Below are 6,602 nucleotides of genomic sequence, written 5' to 3'. Positions count from 1 at the left end.
CTCTGTGATTGACCCCATGTCTATCCTTGTGGGAATACCACACTGTGTTGACTAATGTTGTCTGAAAATCAAGTAACATAAGGCCTCAATTTTTTGAAGTTAAAATTGTTTTGACAGCTAGGTGTGGTGGCTCACGCCTGTAATCTCAACGCTTTGGGAGGCTGAGGGGAGGAGGATGGCTTGAGGCCAGGAGTTCAAGATCAGCCTGGACAACACAGTGAGAACCCCCGTCTCTAAAAACAAAACAAAAAAATTAAGTATCCAGGTGGTGTGGTGCACACCTATAATCCTAGCTACTCAGGAGGCTCTACCCCATCTCTACAGGGAGGCAGAAGGATCACTTGAGCCCAAGAGTTCAAAGTTACAGTGAGCTATGATGGCACCACTGCATACCAACCTGGGTGACAGAGTGGACGTCTGTCTCCAAAAACAAAAAATAAAAAATAAAAATAAATTTAAAAAATATTTTGACTATTCTATCCTTTTGATTTCTATATAAATGTTGGAACCACCCTGTCAATTTCTATTTTTAAGAACCTGCTAGGATATTGAGAATGCATTGAATCTATCATAAATGTGGGTAGAATAGTATTTTATTGTCTTTCAATCCATTAATATGCTAAATCTCCATTATTTCTGTCTTAACCAATAAGTACGACTCAGGTTTTCTGCAGACATCCTTTATTGGGCTAAGGAAATTCCCTCCTGTTTCCAGTTTAGGAACAATACTAGTCTGTAGTTTGAATTTCTTGTAATGGGTTTTTCTGGGTTTTTGTTATCAGAGTAATGCTGGAATCGTAAATTGTTGGGAAATGTCCCATCTTGTTCTATTTGATAAAAGAGTTTGTATAAACTTGGTATTCTCTCTTAATGTTTGGTACAGTTTGCTATAGAACCCTTCTAGGCTAAGAATTTTCTGGGTAAGAAGGTAAACAATTTCTTTTAAGAGATAAAAGGCTGTTTTCCAGTTCTGTATAATCTTGCGTGAGCTTTGGCACCTGTGTCTTTCAAAGAATTATCTATTCCATCTAAGTTGCCAAATGTATTGGTCTGATCTACATATATTTTCTTATCATTTTGATACCTACAGAATTTGTGGTAATATTCCCTCATTCATTCCAGATATTAGTTACTTGTGTCTTCCCACATTTTCTAGTGTAACTGGATAGATATTTTTCAGTTGTACTAATCTTTAACTAGATCAGCTCTGATTCCATTTATTTTGCTTTCTGTATCATTAATTTCTATTATCTTTACATTCCATATGCATAATTTGCTCATTTTCTAATTTCTGAGAGAAACTTCATTAAAAATTTTTATTTCCTAAAATGAACTTTTTTTTCCGTAGCCATTGCTTTAGCTGCATCCCATGAATTTTTTTCTTTTCACGCTACTTCCCATGAATTTTTTTCTTTTCATTCGTATTTCCTATCTGACTCATGGATTATTTTAAACTGTTTTTCAGCCAGGCGTGGTGGCTCACGCCTGTAATCCCAGCACTTTGGGAGGCCAAGGTGGGTGGATCACCTGAGGTCAGGAGTTTGAGACCAGTCTGGCCAACATGGCCCATTTCTACCAAAAACACAGAAATTAGCTGGGTGTGGTGGCAAGCGCCTATAGTCCCAGCTACTCGGGAGGCTGAGGCAGGAGAATTGCTTGAACCGAAGAGGCAGAGGTTGCAGTGAGCCGAGACTGCGCCACTGCACTCCAGCCTGGGTGACACAGTGAGACTCCATCTCAGAAAACAGTAATAAAATGTGATTTTTATAGCTGGGCACAGTGGTTCACACCTGTAATCCCAGCACTTTGGGAGGCCAAAGCGGGCAGAATGCTTGAGCTTGGAGGTTGACACCAGCCTGGGAAACGTGGGGAGACCCCATCTATACAATAAGTACAGAAATTAGCCGGGCATGGTGGCATATGCCTGTAGTCCCAGCTACTCAGGAGGGTCACTTGAGTGCAGCAACAGATCAAGGCTGCAGTGACCCATGATTGCATCACAGCACTCCAGACTGGGCAACACAGGAAGACCATCTTGGCGGGAAAAAAAAGTTGTTTAACATCAGAATGTTTGACATTCATCCAGATAATTTTGTTATTTTCATTAGTTCTGGTGTGATCAGAGAAAATACTTTAAATAACTTCGGACTTCTTGAATTTGAGACTTGTTTCACGGCCCAGCATATTAGGTCTATCTTCATGAACAGTCCATGTAAGCTTGAAATGAATGTGTGTTTTATTGTTTGGCTAAACAAATTATGTCAATTAGATTAAGTTGTTAAATTGTTCAGGTCTTCTAGACCCTAACTTTCTTTCAATGTATCAATTATAAGACTTTTGAAATATCCCACAGACCTAATTCTCTTTCCCATTCTATCAGCTTTTATGTGTTTTGCAGCCCTTTTATTAGGTATGTAAGAATTAAAATTCTTATTTCCTCATGATGAGTTAATGAGATTGCCAACATGAAATATCCTTGATTATTTCTGGTCATATTTGTTGATCTTGAATGACATTTTATGGAACATAGCCACCCCCCCCAGCTGTCTTTGGATTAATGTTGGCATAAAATTAGGTATTCTTTTTTTATCCAATCTGATAATATCTACCTTTTGTGATGTTTAGACCATTTTCATAAATATGATTGGATTAAAATCTTACCTGCTTCATAGTTGTTCACATGAACTTTGTTCTTTCCTTTTCTCACTATTTTTGGATTGAGTTCTGTCTTTTTAAAATTATTCCTGGCCGGGCATGGTGGTGGCTCACGCCTGTAATCCCAGCACTTTGAGAGGCCGAGGCAGGCGGATCATGGTAAAACCCCGTCTTTACAAAAAAATACAAAAATTAGCCAGGCCTGGTGGTGCAGGCCTGTAATCCCAGCCACTCGGGAGGCTGAGGTATCTCTTCAACCAGGAGGTGGAGGTTGCAGTGAGCTAAGATCACACCACTGCACTCCAGCAGGAATAACAAAGCGAGGCTCCCTCTCACAAAAATAAAATAAAATAAAATAAATTCCACCTTATTGACTAATTAGCTGTACTTCATTTTCTTTTTCAGTCTTAGTAATTGCTAGGATTTATAATATACAGTAAATAGGCCAGGCGTGGTGGCTTACACCTGTAATCCCAGCATTTTTGGAGGCCGAGGTGGGCAGATCACCTAAGGTCAGGAGTTCAAGACCAGCCTGACCAACATGGAGAAACTCCGTCTCTACTAAAAATACAAAAAAAAATAGCAGGGCCTGTTGGCGCATGCCTGTAATCCCAGCTACTCGGGAGGCTGAGGCAGGATAATCGCTTGAACCTGGGAGGTGGAAGTTGCAATGAGCTGAGATCATGCCATTGCACTCCAGCCTGGGCAACAAGAGTGAAACTCTGCCTAAAAAAAAAAAAAAAAAAAAAAAAACCAGCAATAATAATATACAGTTAATCTTCAAATAAGATTATGCTACTTCACATACAGCTTTAAGAATGTTGCAGGCTGGGAGTGATGGCTCACGCCTGTAATCCCAACACTTTGGGAGGCCGAGGCAGGTGGATCATGAAGTCAAGAGATCGAGACCATCCTGGCCAACATGGTGAAACCCTGTCTCCATTAAAAACACAAAAATTAGCTGGGCGTGGTGGCATGCACCTGTAGGGTTTTGTTTTTTCCCAGAGAGCAGTAAATTGTGGCGAGAAGCCCCATGCCCAGCATGGTGCCAAAGAGATGGACTAAAGGGTCCAGATACAAAAGCTCACTCAGCTCAGCATAGTTAGGCAGCAAATAAGTTGATTTAGAACTGGCAGTTACTCCAAGTTCCAATAAGGGGTAAGAGGGAACACATCAGTGGATACAAAAAGCAATACAAATTCAGCAGATGGAAAGGCAAACATAGGAGCAGGTATTTATAGAAAAAATGGCATATCCAAGACCCAGCAAGGGGCAAACAAGGACCAGTCATACTTCTAACACTTGGCTGTTATGTCAACACTTTTGTATATAGGTATCATGTAGAAAGAAAGAATAAATGGGACAATCTCTGAGTTGACTGAGAACACTTTCTTGAGTTAACTGACAGAAAACTTTGAATTGGCTATTTTTTCCTAAAATAAGTTGACATGAGGAAAGAAAACCCAGATAAAAATTGAGCTTAGAAATCACAATAATAAAACTGGTGTTACAAAACTGGTGGTACAAAAGCACAAAAAACAAACAAACAAAAAAAAACATGGTGGAATTCTACTTTAAAAAGATAGAAACACACACGTCGTATGCTCAAAAAATATTAGCAGACCTACCATGTACCAGAAAGATTAAAAAATAAAAATTTACAGTGATAATCTTTGCAGAATGAGACTATAAGTGACTTTTTTTCTATCCTTCTATTTAAAATAAAAATATTTGATTTCTCCCTGGAAGTTTTCTTTTTTTATTTTAATGTATTTATGGGTTAGAACATGGTCAAGGTGTGGATAAAAGAAACTTTTGAGCTTACAGTTTCAGCTAGCATTGTCAGGTTGGTGGGGAAAGAAGCAGTTTATTCTGTCTCAAAACCTTCCCCCCTCCCTGAGACAGAATCTCGTCTGTCGCCCAGGATGGACTGGTGTGATCTCAGCTCACTGCAACCTCAGCTTCCCAGGTTCAAGTAATTCTCCTCTTCAGCCTCCAGAGTAGCTGGGGTTACAGGTGCACACCATCATGCCCAGCTCATTTTTGTATTTGTAGTACAGAAGGGCTTTTGCCATGTTGGCCAGGTTGGTCTGGCCTCAAATGATCTGCCTGCCTCGGCCTCCCAAAGTGCTGGAATTACAGGTATGAGCCACCATGCCCAGCTAATGCCTCAAAACTTTTTAAAACATTTTTAGTTTGTTTTTTTTTGTTGTTTTTGTTTTTGTTTTTTTTAATGTGTGTGTGTGACTCTAGCCAAAGATAATGTCTCAAAACACTTGCTAAAGTGAATGCCTTAAATTAAATGGCCAAATGTTTACATTCTCAGGAAGGAGTTATGGAGGGATTTGCAGGGGTCACCATTTCAAAGTACCCAGTACCAGACCATACTAAACCTGGCTAAAAGCATCCAGAGTAAGTGTTGTTTAATGCTCAGTCCATGTTCAGGGGAAAAACAGTTATTACTGATTCTACTAAATGTTGAATGCAAGGCCAGCAACTATAGGAAGTATAAAAGCATTATGCTTCTGTGTTGAGGAAATTTATTATCTAGTTGAGAAAATAAGAGAGTGCTAAAACTGCAAATGAAAAGGCTACAGAAATCCAGAGAGGAGCATCAATTAAAGAAGGGTAGAGAAAGCAACAGAACTGGTTGGCAAATGATATGTTTCAGGAATAATTTACTGCTCTCTGACACATATGGAAAGGCGAGGCATATGGAAAATGGGAGAGAAAAAGTGGTATCTTCCTAGACAGCAAAATGAGGAAATATTGAGCAGGAAATTTACCAGATTCACAAATTCCAAAAAGTTCAGAGAACAACTGAAATGACTGAAATGAACGTTGGTTTTGGAACAAGTTAGGCTGGACTCAAATCCCAACTCTGCCTCCCTAATAGGTAGATGCCCTTGAATACGCTTACTCCCCCCGTGAAATGTTTCTCCCAGTTTGTGACTTGTTTTCTCATTCTTGTCATTGTCTCTTGACATTGAGCATTACTTTTAAATATTAATGAAGCCTTCTTTCTTTCTTTCTTTCTATCTATCTATCTATCTATCTATCTATCTATCTATCTATCTATCTATCTATCGATCAGCCTAGCTGCCTGCTGAGCAGAAACTCCCCTCAGTTCCTTGCTGTGTGGGCTTTCCCAACATGGTAATTTGCTTCATCAAAGTCAGCAAGGGAGATAGTCTGCTAGCAAGAAGTGACATACCCATAACGATGATTAGAAGGAATTTTCTCAAGGAGAAGGCATTACAAAATGTTATAAACATCAAGAGGCACAGGAGTCATCGGGGGTCATCTTAGAGGCATGTTCTTTACACATCTTAAACAGACTAAGGTTTATTTCGGGGGGCTGAGGGAACCTAGACCATCCAAGTTTTTGGCCATGAGTGTCCCCAAAAGTATAGGAATTATTCTTGGTCAGAAATGTTTTCTAAGCTGTGAAAACATCTACCTAAATATGGGATTATTATAAGAATTAAATAACATAAGGTGTAAGATTGAATCACACTAAGTTGCAGTTTGTATAAGTAAACAACAGTTAAATATCAGCAATTTTATATGGTTCTTAAAGAACATACAGTCTGTCGTGTGGTAGGTACTCAATATTTGCTGAACTACACTACCTTATTCCATGAAGAAAATGAACTTCATTTAAAAAGAAAAATCTTACCAGAGGGCACCATGTTTTCTGTACAGCTCTTAAAGGTCTAAATTTACATACTGGCTCAGTCACTTACTAGTGGAGTGGCATCAAATCAGTTACTTAACCTTTCTAAAGTGTGTAAAGTGAAGATACTTACCTATTCTGTTCATGATTATTTACAGGACTAAAACACTCTCACAGGGTAGGTTATCAGATTGTAACTAATATTAAGATTTGTAAGAAGTATTTGACATAAACCAATTAGAATAAAATCAAGAACATGAAACCAACTCTA

The sequence above is a fragment of the Macaca mulatta genome, chromosome 13, assembly GCF_049350105.2.
Source record: "Macaca mulatta isolate MMU2019108-1 chromosome 13, T2T-MMU8v2.0, whole genome shotgun sequence".
NCBI lineage: Eukaryota > Metazoa > Chordata > Mammalia > Primates > Cercopithecidae > Macaca > Macaca mulatta.
This window is presented reverse-complemented; position numbering follows the sequence as displayed.